The sequence below is a fragment of the Dasypus novemcinctus genome, chromosome 22, assembly GCF_030445035.2.
Source record: "Dasypus novemcinctus isolate mDasNov1 chromosome 22, mDasNov1.1.hap2, whole genome shotgun sequence".
Lineage (NCBI taxonomy): Eukaryota > Metazoa > Chordata > Mammalia > Cingulata > Dasypodidae > Dasypus > Dasypus novemcinctus.
The window spans coordinates 72582480-72604894 of NC_080694.1; the positions used below are offsets into that span (position 1 = coordinate 72582480).

General features: G+C 40.7%; 1 pseudogene; it reads right to left on the bottom strand.

The window, feature by feature from the left end:
• Nucleotides 1-13978: 13978 nt before the first annotated feature.
• LOC101435544 (olfactory receptor 11A1-like) lies at nucleotides 13979-15578 on the bottom strand (annotated as a pseudogene).
• Between the last annotated feature and the right edge of the window lie 6837 nt (nucleotides 15579-22415).

Consider the following 22415-nt stretch of genomic DNA (forward strand, 5'->3'; position numbering starts at 1 on the left):
CCAAAGCATCCAGCTTTATTTGAAACATATTGTAGACCAGACTGAGCAATTTATGTTGCCAATAAATTCTTGAAATCAATATACAAATCAGTTAGAAATTAGTGGAGACTAATACTTGTGTGTGATCCCAATAAATCAGGCCAGCCAGAAGCTTGCCAGGAAGGGCAGAGAAAGAGACAAAGATTGCCTGGCTAAAATCTAAGTCATCTTCTCAAACTATTTCAAAAATTTGAAAAGGGAGGAATACTTCCCAACTCATTCTGTATGGGCAGCATTTCCCTAATACCAAAGCCAGAAAGGACATAGCAAGGAAAGAAAGCTGCAGATGAATGCCCTTTATGAATATAGATTTTAAAATCTTCAATAAAATGCTAGCACACTGAAGCCAAGAACACTTTAATAGTATTAAGCACTATTACCAAGTAAGAGTTATCCTAGGAATACAAGGGTGTTTGACTATAAGGAAATGAGTAAATTTAATATACCATAGTTACAGAATGAAAGAGAAACAGCACATTATTCCTCAAATGATGTAGAAATGGCATCTGAAAAAAAAAAGGCAGTGTTCTTTTTTTTATAAAACACTTAGAACACTAGGAATAGAAGGAACTTCCTAAACATGATAAGTGCATATGTCTTAGACTGGCATGCTGCTATGACAAATGCCACCCAATGGGCTGGCCTAAGCAACAAGAATTTATTGGCTTACAGGTTTTGAGACAAGAAGTCCCAAATCAAGGTATAGGCAAGGGCATGCTTTCTCCCAGGTTTAGTACCTTTCTGGTGATGGCAGTTCTCCAACACAGGGTGATGTTCTTGGTTTCCTCTTGTGTGGTTTCCTAGGACTCACTGAGTCTGAAATTCTTCTGCTTATGAGGATCTCAAATAATAGAGATTAATGTCTGTCCTGATTCAGTTGGGCCATTCTTTTATTTTATTTTATTTTATTTTATTTTATTTTATTTATTTATTTTTATTTTTTGTCTTTATTTTTGCAGTTTTTTATTTTTTATTTATTTTTAATTTTTTACTTTTTACTTTTTACTTTTTACTTTTTTGGATTTACTCATTTTTTTGTCTTTATTTAATGTTACATTAAAAAATATGAATGTAATATTACTCCTTCCCCCATGACAACAACCACCTCCATCATCATGAGACATTCATTGCACTTGGTGAATACATCTCTGAGGACCACTGTACCTTATGGTCAATGTCACGCCATAACACACACTCTCCCACAGTTCACCCAGTGGGCCATGGGAGGACATACAATGTCTGGTAACTGTCCCTGCAGCACCAACCAGGACAACTCCAACCCCTAAAAATGCCCCCCATCACATCTATTCCTCCCACTCCCTACCCCCAGCAGCCACCTTGGCCACTTTCTCTACACCAATGCCACATTTTCTTCGATTACTAATCACAATAGTTCATGAATAGAATATCAGTAAGTCCACTCTAATCCATACTCTATTCCTCCATTCTGTGGACCCTGGAATGTTTGTGTCCATTCCACATCTATTTCAAGAGGGGGCTTAGATTCCACATGGATGCTGGATGCAATTCTGCTTTCAGTTGTAGGCACTCTTGACTCCCTGGTGTGGTAGTTGACCTTCTTCATCTCCATGTCAGTTGAGTGGGGTAAGTCCAATAAACCAGAGTGTAGGAGTTGCAAGTCTGTTGAGGCTCAGAGACTGGTTATCACATGGTCAGTCCAGAGATTCATGTCCCCTGGGTAAACACTAAATCCCAGCACCAACTACAGATCAAGTAAAAGTAACAGGAGAGGTTTGTGAACAAAGATCACATTTGAGCCCAGCTCCATCACACAGAAACACAAACTCCAATGTAAGGCCAACTGACATGACACTGAACTCCATCTGCCATGACCATAAAACGTGTGGGTCTCTGTAGCCTTCAGAAGAACCAATACCTGAGGTTGTATCTACATTTTCTGTCTCTGGGACTGTGCTGAGGTGTGCATAAGGGTGACCCGCTGATAATCTCCTGGCTCTTTGGGAGACTCATAGTCATATAAACTCATTTTTCCTTTCCATTTCCCCCTTTAATTCAGGTCCAAAAGCATTTGTAACTCCTGGTATTATAGGTAGACTGAGATATTCTGCTGGTCTGAGTTGACCCTTTAATTAAGGTCATTTTCTAGTTACATCATCAGCTGGTACTTGGTAGTATCCCTCGACACCAGGAAGGGTCATCCCCGGGAGTCATGTCCCATGCTGAGGGGAAGGCAATGAATTTACATGCTGAGTTTGGATTCAAGACTGGCCACATTTGAGCAACATGGAGGCTCTCAGGAGGTAACTCTTAGGCACTCTGCAGCTCTAGGACTTGTTCTTATTTCAGGTGCACAGGCTAACAAGCATAGTCATTGGTATCAAGGGCTCATTGTTGGACCCTCCTTCTTTTTTGGTCTTTGCTGTTGCACTTGGGGGATTGTTGCTGTTCCTTTAGGGAATGTGCTAGAGCTCCCCTGGCTAGGAACTCAGCACTCCCTCAGTTGTTGTTTTAATTGTAACCACCGTGAAAATATCCAAACATTTTTATGTACCCTGGATATATGCCCTGGAGAACTCCCTGCCGACTATGTGTTGCCTGTCAATAATACAGTATTCTTCCCCTGTATTGGGCCATTCTTAATTAGGATCTTAGAAGACCCTATTCACAAATGAGTCAACACCTTAACAATCTAAAAGGAGTCCTACATACAAATGGGCTCACAATAACAGGGATAAAGAATAAGAACATGTCTTTCATTGGGATACATAATTCTATCTATCATAGTACAGATGAAATACCCACAGCTGGCATCATACTTAGTGGTGAGAGACTGAAAACTTTCCCACTAGGATCAGGAACAAGAAAAGGATGACTACTTTCACCACTGCTATTTAATATCATATAGGAAGTTCTAGCCAAAACAATTGGGCAAAAAAAATTAAAGGAATCCAAATTGTAAATAAAGAAGTACAAATATCTGTACTTATATTGGGCACAAGATCCATACTCAAATATCAATTGTGTATCTGTACACCAATAATGAACAATATGAAAAAGAAAACAGAAAAAAAATTCTATTTGCAAAATCAGCTTAAAGAATAAAATATGTAAGAACAAATTTAACCAAGGAAGTGAAAGACTTGAACGCTGAAATCTAAAAAACTTTTCTTAAAGAAATTAAATAAGATCTAAATAAATGGGAATACATCCTCGGTTTATGGATTGGAAGACTTAATGTTGTTAAAATGTCAACACTGCACAATGTTATTTACATATTCATTAAAATCCCTACCAAAGCCAGTTACCAAATCTATTTGGAATAATGAATGGCCCATAATATCTAAAACCATCTTTCAAAAGAATAATAAAGTTGGAAGTCTCACACTTTCCCAATTTCAAAACTTACTACGATGTCACAGTAATCAAAAGATTGAGCTATTGTCTTAAGTATAGACAAACAGAAAAATGGAATAGAATTGAGATTTTAGAAATAAGTCCAAATATCTATGCTCAAATGATTTTTGACAAGAATGTCAAGTCTATTCAATGGGTAAATAAGAGTCAATTCTTTAAATGACACTGGGAAAACTGGGTATTTATTTGGGGTAGGAGCTTACAGATACCAGGCCATAACGCATAAAAGTCTCCAAAGTCTATTTTCCCTCAGCACTCACCAAAGTCTATTTTCACTTGTTGGAGCAAGAGGGCGGCCGATGTCTGTGAGGGCTCAGGCTTGCTCGGTTTCTCCTTTCCTGGTGCTTGTTTCTCTTTCCTTTGTGTACTTACTTCCTGGGGCTCTAGCTTAAGGCTTCAGCATCAAAATCTAGCATCAAAACTCCAACATCAAAAATGCTTAACTCTGTCCTTTGCCATCCCCTTTACCTGTGAGTCCCCACCATTTGGTGGGTGGGGACTTAACACCCTATTGCACAAGAGGTTTACATAATTACTTAATCAAGTAAACCAATGAATCCAACATCAACACCAGGTAATTTTCTCAGGGGAAGCTTCCTCCAGATTTGACAGTAATGAGTAATTCTGGGAATCAGGTCTCCAGGGTCAAGAAAGATTCCTTTTGCAGCCCAGTCCTTTCTGGTCCAATGAGACATGACAATTGATAATGCCCAGCTCCCAAGCTTCATCATTTGTACCTTCTCACATGATCTCACCCATGGAGCCAAAGGCCTTGGGCTCTAGGGTCAATTGTTACCACTCATGGGATGGCTTTTACAGAAGTCCACAGGTAAGAGTGGAAGGGTCATTTGGACAATTGACTAATGGACTCAGAATTCAGTGTACCACAGAAAGTACAAGTCCTGCACTTTGGAAACTACATAACATACTACTTCCAAAGCAGCGTGTCAACCATTCCAGTTATGGGAAAATATCTTGCATGGTAAAACTGCTGCTAGATACTCATGTGGAAGTATTTAATAGTAAGTTAAACACTTTTGTCTGGAGTTTAGGAGAGAGTTAGCATTGAAGATAAATGTTGGAGTTATTTGTTTCTAGATTTTTAAATCATGGAACTGGAAGATAGAGAAGAGGTCCAAAAGGGAGTGACAAAAAGGAAGAGTACTCAAAAAAAGAGATTGGAAAGGACTGCAGATGAGAGCACTGAACTCAGGAGTAGGGTAGGCATCCTTCAAGCCAGACAAAGAAAGTGTGGGAAGGAAGGAAGATCAACCATGTTAAATCTCCTTGAGAGGTCAAGTAACTTAACAACTGAGAATTGAACTTTGATATCACAAGAGTGGTTTCAGAGGAATGATAAAAGCAAAAATTTGATTGAAGTATGTTCAAGAAAGAGTGAAATGTAGCAAACCATGAGTAATGGACACAATGAGCTTCTTGATGAATTGTGCCATAAACAGCAGGGAAGTGGGGCAGTAACTAGAAAAGGCTGTGGATACAAACTAGGATATTAGAATATGATTCTCTGAGGCTGAAATTTTAGAGATGGAGAGAGAAGCCTCACAACCCCAAGAGGCTGAAATATTATTCAGATTACCTCAGTACTGAGCCCCACTTGGCCTGAGAGTTAGATGAATAAGCTGGAGGTGGATAGAATAGCAATCAGAGTATTCAACCAAAATATCAAGAAGATACAACCTGGGAGAAGGTGCACAAATGTAAGTGGTATGGCCCTGACTGAGCTAAAAGAACTTTTGTTCTGAAGAGATAAAGGAGTAGGAGAAGTTTTAATCTTGTAGGAGCTGCAGAATTCTCCAGTTTCCAATAAAAAGGAGGGGAAATGGAAAAGTGGGAAAGAAAAGGAAGAGTGGCAGAGCTATGGTTGATAGGATGCACTATATTTTTAATTCTACTCGGCAAACTAGGAGTATCAGCATCACCTGCCAGCGTGTTAGAAATGCAAATTTTCCTGTCCCACCTCAGACCTACTACATCAGAATCTCTGGCATGGAGCCCAGAAATCTGTGATTTAACTAGCTCTCCAGGTGGTTGTTATGCACTCTGAAGTTTGAAAAGCACTATTGCCAAGTATTCGGAGATGCTCTGCATAAAAGAGGGAAAAGGTTATGTTCCTTTATCCTAAATGTTATCCTTTGGAGCATCTGAAGACTGCTAGAAGCAAGGAGGTAAACAGTACATATATTATAAGAGAAAGCACAGTATGCCTGTCAGAAGATCCATTATGAGACTTGGGTTGTAGACTCTGCAGGTTGAAAGGCATGTTGATCATCTACTCCACTCACAGCAGTCGGAACAGAGTAAGTATTTTCTCAGGGGTAATCAATTATTTCCAGTTAGCATAACAGGACCCAGCTTTTCATCATGATTGACCTGAAGGGCATGTTCACACACACACACAATAGATATCCTCATTATTAGAAATCAGTCGTTTGAACAATAATCCTTGGGACAAAATGGCTGGTGTTATAATGAATATTTCTAAGAGAATATGGCGTGTCCTGGCTGATGTGAGCTCTGGCAGGCATGTGAGCATGAGTGGCTCCCTGAGAAGGACAAGGTGGTGTTCCTGAAGCGTTCTCCGGAGCAGCCCCAGTGTGGCCTCACCAATGCCATGGTGCAGATCCTGGGCTGCATGGCCTGCACAACCACGCGGCCTGCAACGTCCTGCCATGTGCTGTTCCAGAAAGGTATTAAAGACTATTCCAACAAGCAACCATCCCACATCTGTGCCTCAACAGCAAGTTTGTGGGCAGCTTTGACATTCTTCTGCAGATGCACCTGGTGGAAGAACTGGAGAATCTGGGGATCTCTTCCATCCTTTCCGACCAGGGATTCTTCATCTTTTTGTTTCAAGGACCCCAGATGAAAACCATGGACCCCTTACTAAGTCCACACTACACTGTGTATCATTTAATAAATATACCACACCCACACCAATATATCCCCTCTAGAATAATGTTTTTTAACTTCATTCAAGCTCATGGACCTCTTGTTAAGAAGCCCTGACCTACAGGAAGAGAAAGGAGACTCAAAGTGGGGGGGGGGGGCACAGGTTCTCACCAAGCAGAATGTCCTGCTGTCAGGAGATGAAGAGGTTGGTATCAAAGACTCATGTCCAGAAAAGCCTCATCAGATTTGAGTTTTATCACTAAGGCAGCAACTGCTTGCACTACTCTTCAGGTATATGAGCAGTAGGGTGGTTTTAGTTTATCTAGAACTTGGGCTAAGGATATTCCATAGAGGATTATAACCAGTGACTGTAATAAATCAATGTTGTCCTAGAAAAATAGGGAATAAAACTAGGGGCTTTTGAGTCATTATCATTCATGGCTTCTCAACAAGTGAGTCAATCTGCAAAGATATTATATTCTCCCTCCCCAATTTTTTAACTTTTTATGCTAAGGAAATTATGGGCAAAGAGGAAATTGTTATAATGTTAAAATAAACTTACAACTTGGGGGAAATTGAAAACATGTTTCCTATTCTCAAGGAATTTATATGATTGAGAATAGACAACTTAATTATGCAGGAAACATTAGAAAACACCTTCAGAGAGTATCCAAGCTTAAATCCTTGATCACTCTACATATTTCAGAATATATAAAATATGAGGAGTTGAATGTCCACGGAGAGCTTCATGGTGGGGCAGGGTAATATGATAACTGAGCTCTGCAGTCCTGGTAATATTTGAGTGAGTAAGGAAGAGGTTTTGTAGTTGAAGTCAGCAGGAGCAAGAATGTGAAAGTATAAAGAGCACTTTCATGGAACTGCAAAGTGGTCAGTCTGAGGAGAGAGGAGACCGGATGCTGATACGTAGTAGGTAGATGAATGTAGTTCTTGATACCAGGCACAGACGAGTATATGCACGTCAATGGTAAATAAGATGTGAGAGCATTTGAGCAAGTTAGAGCATAAAGTCATACAATTTCTGGCTGATGCTGACAGCATGAAATTCAGTAATTAAAGAATGGAGTCAGGGGAGCCAGTTAGCTGCTGATAAAATAACTCAGAGTGAGTAATGAGAGAAAGTCCAGAAAAGGTAACTGAAAACAGTGAGAAAGGGAGTGCAAAGGGGAATTCTGTAGGAGAAAGGATATAGCACTTTGTCTGTACTTGAGGGATAAAGGAAATGGATGAATCAACATTTCCAATCCATGTAACAGAGTATTTTGAGAAAAGAAGTTTACTTTTACAAGAGGACTACTTGGGAGGACAAGATATTGCCCACTCCTGCCTTCAGTATCCATTAATTAATTTGTTTATTCATTTTGTAACAAATACTCCTTTTTGCATGCCAAGCACTCAGGATAAAATGGAAAGAAAAAACATCACATCCCTGCCATAATGTACCTTATGGCCTTGTGAGGGAGACCTACATTAACTAAATAGCAAGTATTTAAACAAAATAAATGTGACTACCCCCTCCATATTATGAATGAGGTAAGTTCTATGATGGTGCTACAACACCTGCAAGAGGTAGAAGACAAAGAGCAATGACTTCACCAATACACCACACCATGGAGGAACATCTGTCATGGATTATGGCATAATATCATCAGGCTATTACCACCAACATAGCCTACATTTGGCACACTTTCCCTTACCCCTCATTACCTAAACTGTATATCTTTGGCATTGTTGACCATATTCTTTAAAGATCACTCCAGCTGCATTTGGAGAATGTGTTGGATTGGCCCAGGCTGGGCACAGTTTGGGAAGTTAGTTCTCCAGTCAATCAACAACAGCTTGAACCAGAGAAGTAGCTGTGTACATGCTTAGGAGCATTTGCTGTGCTCTGAGTATGTGACAAGCACTGAGCTTAGGATGCACCCTTCAGCAGTCTAGTGATGAAACAGATTCACAAACAAGTACTTACACAATCCCGGAAATCAATATTTAATAAGAGCTCTTTCCCACACTTGGAGAACTCCAGCAAGCCTCCGTTTTCCCCCTCAGTCTCTTGCCTTTGTACCTCCTCACTTGTATCATCCTTTATGAAGTCCCACTCTTGCTCCCCCATTGCCATTTCAGTTTCTTTTCTCCACTCCTCAGAGGGGCAGCATAAAGGAAATCCATTGCCAAGAGAAAGGACTGAGGGAGCGGCCTGCCCCCATACCGGATATCAAGTGAATCCTCTTCATACTATTCCCCTCTTGCAGTAAAACACGGCCCAGAGTGAGCTGCAGCAAGACCCCCGATGTCCTCCTGGGATGCCCAGTGGCCAGACAACAGCAGCCCCTTTGGTTTCCTTTGGCTCCACATGCTGCGCCTCTCGGGGAACTGGCTGCTTCCGTTGGCTGTTGGTGCTGACCCACCTCCACACTGCCATGTGCCTCCTCATCAGCCACCTCCCCCTCGTGGGCCTCTGCTTCACTTCAGTCACAACCCCTAGAATTCTAGAGGCCTTGGGGAGCAGCAGTGGCTCCATCTCCTCCTCTGGATCTTGCCAATGATACTTCTTTGCTGTCCTGGCTGTAGGACAACCTGCCTTTGCCATGGCTGTGGACCTCTCTGCTGCCATCTGCCATCATCTGCACTATCCACTCATGACTACTCCTTGCAGATTGAGCTGCTGTTGTGTGTGTCGTGGGAAGGGGCCCATAGCTGGTTGCTATGCTGACTATTCTTTAACTCTAATCAAGAGAGTCCCCACTGCTCTGTGATCCCAGTCCCCTCTTAAGGCTTTCCTGCTCTGGTGAGGCTCTGACGGGACTTTCAGAGGCCAGCACCTCCTCTGCATCATGCATTCGTGTGCCCATATTCTCCATGCTATGATGAGGATTCCATCAGTGCAGGGGAAAAAGAAAGCCCCAGCGCCATGCAGTTCCCACCCCTCCACCCTCATCCTGTCCTGCAGCACAGTCTTTACCACCCCCTGGAACCCCATCATATTCTTATTCCCCTGAGGAGCTGTTTCTGCTGTTATGTATACCTTTTTTTTTTTAAGATTTATTTACTTTTTTTTTTTTCCCCCTTCCCCCGCACCCCGCCCCAGTTGTCTGTTCTCTGTGTCTATTTGCTGCATGTTTTTGTCTGCTTCTGTTGTCAGCAGCACGGGAATCTGTGTTTCTTTTTGTTGCATCGTCTTGTTGTATCAGCTCTCCATGTGTTTGGCACCATTCTTGGGCAGGCTGAACTTTTTCGTGCTGGGCGGCTCTCCTTACAGGGCGCACTCCTTGCGTGTGGGGCTCCCCTACATGGAGCACCCCTGCGTGGCACGGCACTCCTTGCATGCATCAGCACTGCACGTGGGCCAGCTCCACACAGGTCAAGGAGGCCCGGGGCTTGAAACGTGGACCTCCCATGTGGTAGACGGACGCCCTAACCACTGGGCCAAATCTGCTTCCCAGTTATTTATACCTTGATCCTCCTGCTCTAAACCCTCTCATTGATAGTCTTAGAAAGAAGAATGTGAAGAGTTCATTGAAAATGATTTTTTTAAAGATTTATTTTATTTATTTATTTCCCCTTCCCCCATGTTGTCTGCTCTGTGTCCATTCACTGTGTGTTCTGCCTCTGCTTGCATTATCAGGCATTGTCTGCTTGCATTGCGAAACTGCATCTCTTTTTTGGTTTGTCATCTTGCTGCGTCAGCTCTCTGTGTGTGTGGTGCCACTACTGGTGGGCTGGGATTTTTGCATGTGGAGTGGTTCTCCTTGGGGGGTGCACTCCTTGCTCATGAGGCACCTCTATGTGGGGGGCTCCCCTGCATGGCAAGGCACTTCTTGCATGCGGCAGTACTTCTCATGGGCCAGGAGGCCCTGGGTATCGAACCCTGGACACTCCATATGGTAGGTGGACAATCAATCAGTTAAGCCACATCTGCTTCCCTGAAAAGGGTTCTTCATATGGTGCCTTCTCAGGAGTAGAGACACTTCCCATAACCAAACACTCTGGGGAAATCACTCCCCACTTCACCACATCATCTGAGTCAGTCACTTAACACCAAGACATCAAAGAGCAGTATGTGAGCTCTTGGAAAGAGCTCTGAAGCAGAGACCATGGGACCTGGCGCGAGTCCCCTCCTGGTATAGTCACACATAAGCATGAATTAAATGTCCTGTTGTTTCACTGCCCTCAAATGCTAATATCACTAATTCTGGATTAACCACTGCCATCACTACCACTGTTGTGATCACCAAGGCAATTTCACCTTTTTTTTAAATAGGCGGTGCCAGATTGAACCCAGGACCTCATACATGCAAAGCAGGTGCTCAGCCACTGAGCTACACCCACTCTGTGCCATTTCTATCAGTCGCTTTAATAATCAAGATCCTCACCCCCCCTTCAGTAGTCAATTCATCGTCCTTGTCATCAGAGTCACCATACAAATTACCGTCTTCACTACTACCCCTATCAATTCCACAATTCATAAGGAAAAATAAATGTATTCTATACACTTGCCCTTTACTCCCTCATTTTTTGGATGTTTTGTGTGTTGTGTGTTTGTACCATATTTGAGAGTTTCTGTGGGTTTCTTAACAGTCATGGCTGAAATTTTGAAGAAAGGTAAGGATAAGAAGATTTTTTAAACATCTTTTTAAAATAGAATGAAATAATATGTCCTGTGTAAGTTCCTCTTTATAGTGAAATACAAAAATCCTTTCTCTGAATCATCTTTCAACAGTCTGTATCTGAAAGAAGAATCCATTTATCGAGTGATGCATAGAGCATATTATTTTTGCTGAACAAAAGTCATGAATAAAGCTTAAATAATTAGAAACTGAGTAATAGATGGATCAGGCTGAATCTAGTGGTCAATAATATAAATAACATTTCAAGAGTGGCACAACCACACAGTGTATGCCCGAAGCTGCCAGAGGAATAGCACAGCACCTTTAGCATGCCCTTGCTGGAAAAAATATTAACTCAAATATAATCAAGTTTAGATATTTTATTATCAATTTATAAGAAATATAAAATATTGAGGTAGAAGTTTACAGCACAGATACTCAATAAGTCTGATTTAGAAAATGGGATATTCAATGCAATAAATAACCTGATTTCTAAAGCAAGTCATTGGCATAAAAAAACGGAGGAACAAGGATTGCTATAAAATAAAAGGAAATAAGAAACATAACCAAAGAAATGCACTGTATGAGCTTAAGTTGGATCCTAATTTTAAGAAATTACTTAAAGGAATCATTGCATAACCAGAGAAATTTGAACATGATTTGAGTTTAAGATGATATTAAAGAAATACTGATTAGTTATGCTATATATCATAATGGCATGGTGAGTATTTATTTTTATTTAAGTCTTTATCATTCAGAAAGCATAGTAAATATTGGCATGTGGAGTGACACAATGTATAGAATTTGCTTTAAAATTTTCCAGCAAAGATATGAAGACACCCAGGTCTGAAGATCATGGGAGATGGCTCTGGAGTTCACTGCCTTCCCAGTGGGCCCTACTTTGGAATTTGTGCTCCCGAGTGTGATGGAGTTGGACTAGATACAGCCTTTCTACATATGACTCTTCTGTCACTTTTACTGAACCTGTGGTTGGCGCTGGGGTTGGTGAATGCTCAGCAGACTTGAATCTCTGGACTGTCCATGTGCCAGATGGGCCCTGAGGCTCAGCAGAGTTGCAGCACCTAATCTCCAGTTCATTGGGCTTACTCAGGTCAGCTAACAGGGAGGTGAGGATTCCACACCAAGGAACCAAGAGAGTCTACTGCTGTAGGCATGAGAGTCCCATTCACCAGCCATGTAGGATCGAAGCCTTCTCAATTGAGAGGTGGAGTGCACATCGCCACCCCAGGGTCCTCAGGATGGAGGAATAAAATATGGATTAGAGTGGGTTTACTGGAATTCTACTCTAGAATTATTGAGACTCTAGCAATGGAAGAAATTGTATCATTGATGTGGAGACAGTGGCCACGGGAGTTACTGAAGGCAGGGAGAGGGGAAAAAGAGGTGTGATACTGGGGCATTTTTGGGATTTGTAGTTGTCCTGAATGATATTGCAGGGACAGATGCAGGACATTATATAACCTGCCATAACCCACTAAATGGACTGGGAGAGTATAGACTACAACATAAACTATAACCCATGCTGTGCGGCAGTGCTCCAAAATGTACTCATCAAATGCAATGAATGTGTCACACTAATGAAAGAACTCACTGATGTGGGAAAAGTGGGGGGGGGGAAGGTGTGGAGTGGGGCATATGGGAACCTCCTATATTTTTTAATGTAACATTTTATGTGATCTTTGTATCTTTTAAAAATAAATAAAAAATATATTTAAAAATTTTTTTCCAGGAATGAAATGGAGCTGTGAGGAGTTGAGATAACACTGGCAAAACTTTGAACCTGGGTGATAGCTACATGAAGTTTTACTATGCAATTCTCTCTACTTTTGTTTGAAATTTTCTAGAATAAAAGTTTAAAACTAAATAAGTAAAATATATTCAACTTTAAGTTTTAAAATTATGCATATCCTTAGACCTGGCAATTATACTCCCAAGAGTTCATCCAGGAAAATCACAATGTAAAGGATGTTGGGGAAATGGATGTGGCTCAGCCAGTAGGGCTCTTGTATACCATATAGGTGGTTCAGGGTTTGATGCCCAGAGCCTCCTGGTGAGACCAAGCTGGCCCACATGGTGAGCCAGCCCATGCAGAGTGCCAGTCCACACTAGAATGTCACCCCACACAGGAGTGCACCCCTGCATGTGAATGCTGCTCAGCGTGGGAAAGCCACCTCATGCAGGTGTGCCGGCAGATGGTGAGGGCTGGTACAGCAGAATGATGCAACAAGAGACAGAGGAGAGAAAATAAGAAGACATAGTGTAATGGAGTTGAGGTGGTGCAAGTGAATAATCACCTCTCTCCCACTCCGGAAGTTCCCATAATCCGTTCCTGGAGCTGCCTAATGAGAATACAAGCAGATAGAGAAGAACACACAATGAATAGACACAGAAAGCACACAACAGGAGGAAAGGGGGGACAGAGAATAAATAAAATAAAAATCTTTTAAAAAAGGGTGTTGTACAGGCAAGGCTTAAATACAACCAAAATTCCAAAAAATAGAATATTATCTAAACAAAACATGTTTTGCCATACTATGAAGCCTAGAAGAATAAAGTAGATATTTATTAATATAGAAAGGTGTTCACAACATGGTATTCAATGGAAAACCAGATTAAAACCCTATGATCCATCATGTCATAAGTACATACATTTGTATAGATCAATAATCTGGAAGGTCATACAATAATAATGTAGCCTATATTTCTAGGTTTGTTTTGATGTTGCTATTTTTGTTCATCTTTGCTTTCTGTTTTCCTATATTAAATATTCATGGGCTATTTAATAAAGAACTTATAAATTTAGAATCATTTTTTTAATATAGCACTTGAAAAATATTGCCCAACCATCCTCACTTTTAGAATAACTATAGAAAAGATCAGAAGGGAGCATCAGAATAGAATAAAGTTATTCTTCTCCATTCAGTCTTTAAGATTTCCCTTTGGAGGTGTGCAAAGTCCAAAACAAAATTCTTCGCCACCCTCCTTCTTCATTCAGGTGCTTCAGTTTGCCTAACGTAGAGAAGCCTCCGCGATGCCCGGTGAACCTCCTTGTTCCTCAGGGCATAAACCATGGGGTTCAAGATAGGGGTGGGCACCATGTAGAATAGGGAACAGAACTTGGAAAGGAGCAGAGAGTGGACAGCTGGGGGTTCAATATAAAAAATCATAAGGGTTCCATAGAAGGTGGACACTACAACCAGGTGAGAGGAGCAGGTGAAGAAAGCTTTTCTCCTGCTGGTCCCAGCAGGAACTCTCAGCACGGCACGGCAACCAGCATCTGGGGATAAGATGTCAGGATCAGTCCAAAGGGAACAGCGAGGCAGACCATGGAGAGAACAGATGTTGTCACCTGGGCCACACTGGATCCGAGCAAGCCAGCTCCACCAGGGGCATGAAGTCACAGTAAAAGTGGTCAATGTGGTTGATACTGCAGAACTTCAGCTGTGCCATCAGGGCCACAATGAGTCCATCTACCAGGAAGCCAGAGAGCCAGAATGCTAGCATCAGCCCCAAGCACCATCTGAAGCCCATCAGGAGAGGGTAGCAGAGCAGGTAGCAGACCGCAAGGTAGTGATCATTTGCCATGATGGCCAGCAGGAAGCACTCAGCCGTGGCTAGAGAGCCAAAGATAAAGAACTGGAGCAAGCACCCAGCCATGGAGATGGCTGCCTCCTGCAAGAAGCCCTCCAGCATTTTGGGCACTATTGTGGAAGGGTACAGGAGCTCCAGGAGGGACAGACTAGCCAGGAAGAAATACATGGATATGTGGATGAGGGACGAAACGGGGTCCCTGTTATGGGACGAGTGGGGTCCCTGTTGCGGGACGAGTGGGGTCCCGTTGTGGGACGAGAGGGGTCCCGTTGTGGGACAAGAGGGGTCCCTGGTGTGGGGAAGAAAGCCTCCTACGGCCACTGAGGCTTCCCTCGGGGGCTCCAAAGGCGTGGAGGGTGCACGACCCAGGAAGAAGTCGCGGAGACAGGCTGATGGCACAAGTCTGGTTTATTGTGGAGGGGGATGCAGATTTATAGGATTGGGGAGTGGTGTGGCGGGTTCTGATTGGCTAGGGCAAATGCTGTTTCCATATAAGGCAATGTTCTGGCATTGGGCTAGTGATTGGCCAGTAGAGTATGTGCTAACTCTTGATAGGCTGACACTGTTACTAAGCTGATAGGTGGTTGTAAGCTGTTGCTGGGCAAACAGCATACTAAGAGATTAGGTTTAAGGGAGGGGGGAGGGGAAGTGAGAGCTGGGCTAGGCGGGAGATAGGAAGGGGGAGGGCGGTGCCGGCTAGCCATTAGCAGCAAAGGCCTAGTCAGGCGTGGTCACCTTGTCTAGGCCCAGTGGGCAGAGGCGGTGTCACCTCTTGCCGCACTGTTTGCCACTGAGGCAAGCCGGGTGCCCCTCCTCCCACATGTGGAGTCTCAGGGAACTAATAACTGCTACAAGGATTAGCATGGTCCCTATGATGATGGAGACATAGATGACAGTGAGCACAACAAAGAAAGGGAGGTCCAATTCAGGGATGCCATCGAAGCCAAGGAGGACAAATTCAGTAATAGACTGGTTTCCTATGGAGGCAATTCCCATATAGATCATCCAAGTTTCTCCTTAGCAATGATTAGGGGAGGAATTTTAGTGTAGCTCTGTATCTTCTTCCCTAAACCTGGAACCAGTGGGCTTAAAAGAAAAAGGTTAGAGTGAGTTTCCAAAACAAAAATCACATGCACAAGTCCTCATCTGTCCCTCTTTTTAACTGCTTCACCAACTCGAATTCCTCCCTGCCTTCCTTAATTGTGGGTATTCTCCAAGCTCAGAATGTTTATCCAAACTCACTATTTGAGTCTTCCAAAGTCCTTTATCCTTTAGATCAATCCACTATGTCTAACAGATCATGAGGTTCACTGCCCCCCCGCGAATCTGTATAACCAGTCATTGGATCCTTCTTAAGCATCAGCCACATAATATCTCCCAAATGACTGCCAGATGCATCCATCGAGATTTACCATCATCAGCTCAAAATCAGCATGTCCAACACCAAACTCTGTTATCTTCCCAGGTCACAGTCAGGTATTCTATGATTGGTATGAAAATTCTTCCTTGGTCCTGCTTCCCACCCTCTCCAATCCCAGTTTGAATTTGGATTGAGGTCAGGAATAGTGGAAGAGAAGGCTATAGAGGTGGACCAGGATCAAGCATGGAGAGCCTTTCATATCATGAGAAGGTGCCATACCTTTATCTTGTAGGCAACAAGGCAAACCTAGAGGCTTTTAAACAGTAGGGCAGCCTGGTCTAACTTGCATTTAGATAATAATGTGTAGGCTAGACCCAAGGTAACAAGAGCTGAAGCTTTGGATTGCATGCACTTTCTCCTCCCCAAAAGGATGCACGCTCATTTAGCACAGGGACTAAATTTTTATATCCATCACAGCACCCAACAAACTCCTACACAAAGATGAAGTCTTAAATAATACCTAATACTTAAAACCACCTGTCTCCTAACACAAGACTGTGTGGAATAACTAAAGAGGTGACCTCTGCTCCATGGGTCTAGAAATCCGGCAGGTTCTTTCACCAACCTCCAACTCCTACCTCTAAAAGCTGTTCCCTTACACTCTGCACTTCTTTGTGGCAAGGCCACTTCTGTGGACCTCGTTTAAATTTAGACTATTTGATCTAGCCCAACATGAGCCTTGGAGTCTTTTTACAACATTCCTGCCCAGTAGGAGAGTTAGGAATCCAAACCAGGCTAGAATGTCCTCAGGATAGACAGCTCACCACCTCCCCAGGCAATTAATCCATGGAAATTCTGACTGCCAGCAATTTGTTCCTAGTATGAGCCAATAGCTCCTTGACACAAGCTTCCATTTGTGCATCTTTCATTTGTAAATTAAGTACAACCCTTCTTTTGCTATGACATCCCTTTAGCTAGTTAAAATCAGGAAGAAGTAAAGTAGAAGATTTGGCATTAAGGACAAACATAAGTTTCATGATTTTGTTTCAAAACTGATGTGTGTATTATGATCCATTCCATGACTGTTCAATAAGAATTTATCATCTCTCTCTTTCAAACCTCCTGAAGTGACTTTTTTTAGGGAAAGCAGAATGAGAGCAAGAGCACATAAAGAGAACCAGAGGAAAGGAAGTTCCATTAGCCTCTAAATGCAAAAGGGTTGAGAAGAAGCAGCAGTCAGGGGCATAAGTCCCTGTGTGCTAATCTGCAGGCACAGACTCCAGTGTTTGCAACCCCAGGCACCAGCTCTTGTGAGAAGAGAGAACAAACACATCATAATATCCCCAGGCACCATTTATCTTTATTACGTCGCTGAACGAACGTTAAGCAATGCTAACTTGTTCAAGGGTGTGGTTAGAAAATGAGGGTTTAGGTGGGAATGGAAATAAAGATGGAACACAGGTATCAAGGGCAGTACAGAATATTAACCTGCTTTCAAATGAGAGAAAGATTGTGTGGTCCATCTGAACATGAGCTCAAACAGAAGGGAAATTCTACTTCCTATCCCCATATTGAACTGCAAATTAAAATATGTATATAAATACATACATAAGCACAAAGAATACTAGTCAAAGAACATTGAAAAATTTTTTGAAGACTCATATACCAAATTGATTTTTAGTTTATCTTTGGGAAATGAGGAAATTGGATTTTCCTATATATTTTTGCAATAGCAGCTAAATATGTGTAATTTTATATACAGAAAAAGAAAATATGTTTTAATTTACTTTGATCTTTTATCTAACATTTCAAATCTCTTCTACAATTACTCCATAATAACAGAAAATACACTTTTAAAAGTTTACAAGAAAACAGCATTAATTTGGGCATATCCCAGTTTTGTTACACCATAAGAGAATAGAAGAACACATTCCCACCATGAAAAAAAACTTGATGTGAGGGTCTCCTACCTCATCCTACTATGTAACATAACTCCTGAAACGTGGAAAGCATTAATATCTACTGTTCTACATCTCCAGGAGAGAGGAGGTAAAGAAAATAAACTGGATGCAACAGGAAAGATTAGAAATCAATTTTTAAGATCCAATGGAGGAAGTAGCAACAGTGGAATTTCAGAGGAAGATGGGAATATCCTAAAATGCCTTTGAAAAGAAGCTCTTTGACTCTGGGGTAATTGAAATATGTTACTGATTGGAGGAGAGAAGTCTGTGAAGGTCAAATCTTTTGTTTTATTAAAGTATCTGTGAACTGAGCTCTAAAGAATTATACAAAAGAAACCCACCTGAAATAGCAGTCCTGTTCTCTGAAGCAAGACGGAGGAGAAGAGTGTGTGCTGGTGTTGTGGAATTTAAGAGAAGTTCAATTATTTGAGTATAGAGAGGCCAGGACTCAGGAATGATTTTGAGAAGGAAAAATGGTTTATTGACGGCCGGCTGGACTCGGGAGCTTTCAGTTTGAATCCCGAGCCCTGAACAAGATTTTCAAACTTCTTTTATACAGAGAGGAAAGGCCAAATGGTCCCTTTGTTTCAGTTCTCAATAGGCTTCAATTAGCATATATCTTCCACATCTTAGGTAAGCTTTTAGCATGGACTCCAGACATTCTAGATAAGCCTTTAGCATATTTGGTTTTTGCATTTCCCCTAAATACTTAATGTTTATAGCCCTTGCATTGTTAAACATTTCCTGGGACTGGAGCCGCTGCCAGTCCCTAAGGGCAGGACTGCAGCCTCTTACCGTTCCACACCCACAAGTCAAACAACTTATTTATCTCTGAAGAGACAAAGAGCCTTCCACCCATAGCCCACATCATTCCCCCCCCCCCTTTTGCCAAAGTTTACTTGCTAAGCTTTGGCATAATTATTGTTGGAGCTATGAGGTGGATGGCTGTTTGTTGTCTTGATTGATTATTTATTAGTCTTTAGTACAGCATCCAGGACTGTTTTTAGAAGTTTAGAACTTTTCATTTTGGACGGCAGAATCTTGGGCAGGGGCCTCCCGCAGTTATTCTGCTGCCACTGGCACTCACGTGGATTTCCAGTCAGGTTCCAGATCCATCTATTAATTTTATTTTACTGTTAAAGAGTTTACACCTTTAATTTAAAAGGGGTGCTGAAGGGAGATGATTTCTTTTCTGTAACTGCTTCCTGCTGGCCATGGGCTGTAGTCACTGCCTAATAAGGTGTAAAACTCTTTAATTTATTCTAACTGGAGGAAGATGGATCTGGCATTCTGTACGAAGTTGGATGAAGTTTTCATATGGTTAATAAGATGTTCACTCTGAAAGAAACAAACTTAATTAAAAATTTGGAATACCTGTTTTTAAAAGAGGACACATTGGATTACAGAGGTAGACAAGGTTAGGTGCCTATAAAGATGGCATTCCTTAAAAGCTGGTGGAAACAGCATATATATATTTTTTAAGTTATCCATCTTTAGAGAGAAATTGCAACAGACACTTAGCTTTGTCTGAAGACACATTTCAAGCTGTTCAATGATTGACACTCATTCGCTCTGTCAGAAGCTCCTGGTGAACTGGCACTCCTTGGGCAACTGGCTTCACTCAGGATTAGAACACTAATTTGGAAATACTCTTAGTTTTCACCTGTGGGAGTGATCAGAACTACAGAATAAAGATTTTTACACCTTGGTTTTCATTGTACAATTTCTAGCAATTTTGACTTGTTCAATAGGTGACTCACCATCAGCAAGCAAGCCTCACTTTTGCTACACAGCAGAGTACAGCAGAATATAGAAATTGACTGAGACTGGCTGAGACTGCCACCTTATTCTATAGACATGTTATTAACTGTTTAGAAAATGATTTTACCAGGAATTTAACATGTCTAATATACTTCTGCACTTGATCCAAAATAGAAAAGATAACATTACAATTATTAGGCATATATTTAGTACAGGATAAAAGTGCAGCACTTAATATTAACTAATGTATTACTTAATGCATAAGGATTCAGAGTTGCAATTATTAGTTTTGAGTTTCAGGTTTGTAATACTTTACATGTTATCTCTCCATGAGAGCAGGCCATAATGCCAATTGTGTTTAAGTTTTACTTACAGTATCCTGGTATCATGGCTCCACTTAGCATGTTCTTCAACGTAGTGAGCAAGTTGCAGCATCCTTCATCTTAGAGAGATTTTCCAGTATTCTACTAGCCTGGTGCATAGTGCTCTCTGGCACCATGGAACAGTGCCAGTCTGGAAGCGATATCCATTGTACACTTGGCTGTACCGAGTCATTATTGGCTGCAGGAGCTTGAAACTGCAATATAGTTTCCATTAACTTCAGGAGCAGAACCAGAGACTGATATAGCACATATTTTTAATTGAGGGGTCAGTGACCAGCCTAGCCAATAACTCACATGGAGAGGCCACCTGTAATGTATACAAGGCCTGGTTCGAATGCACAAGAGTTTGACAATGTTAAAGTTTATTCCTTGTTTTATATATATTTTAAACAACTTAATGCAATACATATATTAAATGACTATTTACTTACACAATTTTACTATGAAGATAACAGTAGGTACTTTACTTTAGTAATAGAGGAAAAATATTATTTTTCATTGTTAGAATGAAAACAGAATATTTCCAATAGAATCAAGACAACTTTTTATTACCATTTACTTAAATGTGTATTTTGCAGTGGCCTTCAGACAGGTTTATTATTATGAAGTTATTTCGCTACCAATACCAATCTAAGTTTCTTTAGTTAACAATGACTTCTACAACTAGAACTATTTAAACATTTTCAGTTTGGAAAATGTTTTACAAACTCTTTATAATTGACTATAACCACATTGACTAGCCACCTCATGTTTAAATAAACTTACTAAATTACAATTACCAATGAAAGAAATTTACTCTTTATTTAAGAGAGCATATCTACAATCTTTTTCCTTTAGCTTAATTTCACCAATGTGAACTTACAATTTTCATTACTGTAAAGATTTTGTACATATAATGTTAATTTAGTTTATAAATTAACTATGGGAGATTACACTCAAGTTAAATAAAATTGAAACCATAATAGTTTATGCAAGGAATGTTCTCTTTTTCCCTTACAGGAAGCTAAAAACTTCTTTAAGTTATGAAAATTATTAAATTAAAAGCATACTGACTACCAGGTTTTAAAACACATGCATACTGACTACCAGGTTTTAAAACACATTACACAATTACTTAATTTTTTTAAAATCATAACCCAGGAAAGATCTTTCCATAGTTTTTATGGACTTTCCTTTACTTACTGAAATTTGTTAATAGAGCCACTAATTATTTATTTCATTGGAAAGAAATCTTCTGGAAGAAATTAAGGCTCACCAGATTGTGGAGAAGAAAATAATTTATTCTCAATCTTGCAAGAAGGGGTGCAGAGCCAGATATGGCTGGTGCCACGAACAAAGAAAAATGACACAATTTATACCCCTAAGCCTAGCATGCAAGCTCTTCCTGTTTTTCCATAGATTGGATACTTCAGAAGTTACAGCTTATTTGAGATTTAACTTTCCCACAGAAAAGTTTGATTTAACTGCTTTTTCTATCACATTCCAACCATTTTAGTTTTTACCTGCTCCCCCCTTTGTCAAATAAGGAATAGAATTTAGTGCTGAAATGGCACTGACTTAGTTAGCTCCTTCTTGGGCATCTTTCCACTGCCCATAGGACTGGCCTAAACTGGTCTCCTCCACTGCTGTCCAACCCGGGAGTGTGAGACTGAGGCAGCAGGCTGCCGGGTTACATCAACATTTTTCTTATGTGAAAATTAACCTAATCTTTGTTTTTTTTTTTGTTTTGTTTTTTTGCAATTTATGGCTGACAAAGGTTTAAACTGGGAAATTACCAGGCAAACTGATTCTTAATTCCCTAGCCTAGTAGATAGGTTTAATCTGCCACACCTAGTTTTGCCTTAAAAGCTCTTGCAAAGAGGAGGCCCTTTTCCAATTGTTTCCATAATCAGATTTCTATGACTTTTTCATCCTGCTTAGTTTAATTTGGGCTTTAAGAATATTTATAAATATAACTGCATATTTAATTTTTAACAATTTGAATAGACCTCTTTTAAGAATTTTTATTTGTTAATTTGATATTATCCTTATGTATGAAGACATACATTGAGCCTTTTTTTTTAAATGGGCAGACACAAAGAGTTAGACACAAACACAACTCATTGATATTACTTATAATTTGCATTATTTTATATACTGTTTAGCTTAATTAATTAGGGGTCCAGAAATACATATTACTTATATAACTGCATATTTAACCTCAACAATTTGAGCAAATAGGCAGACATGAATAGTTTGACACAAAAACATGACTTTAGTTACTTTAAACTTTTCAAAGACTTTTGAAACTCTTAATTTGCACTATGACCATGCAGTTTACCACAAGAATTTTCTTTCTTACTTAATGGATTGTAATAACTAAAATGTT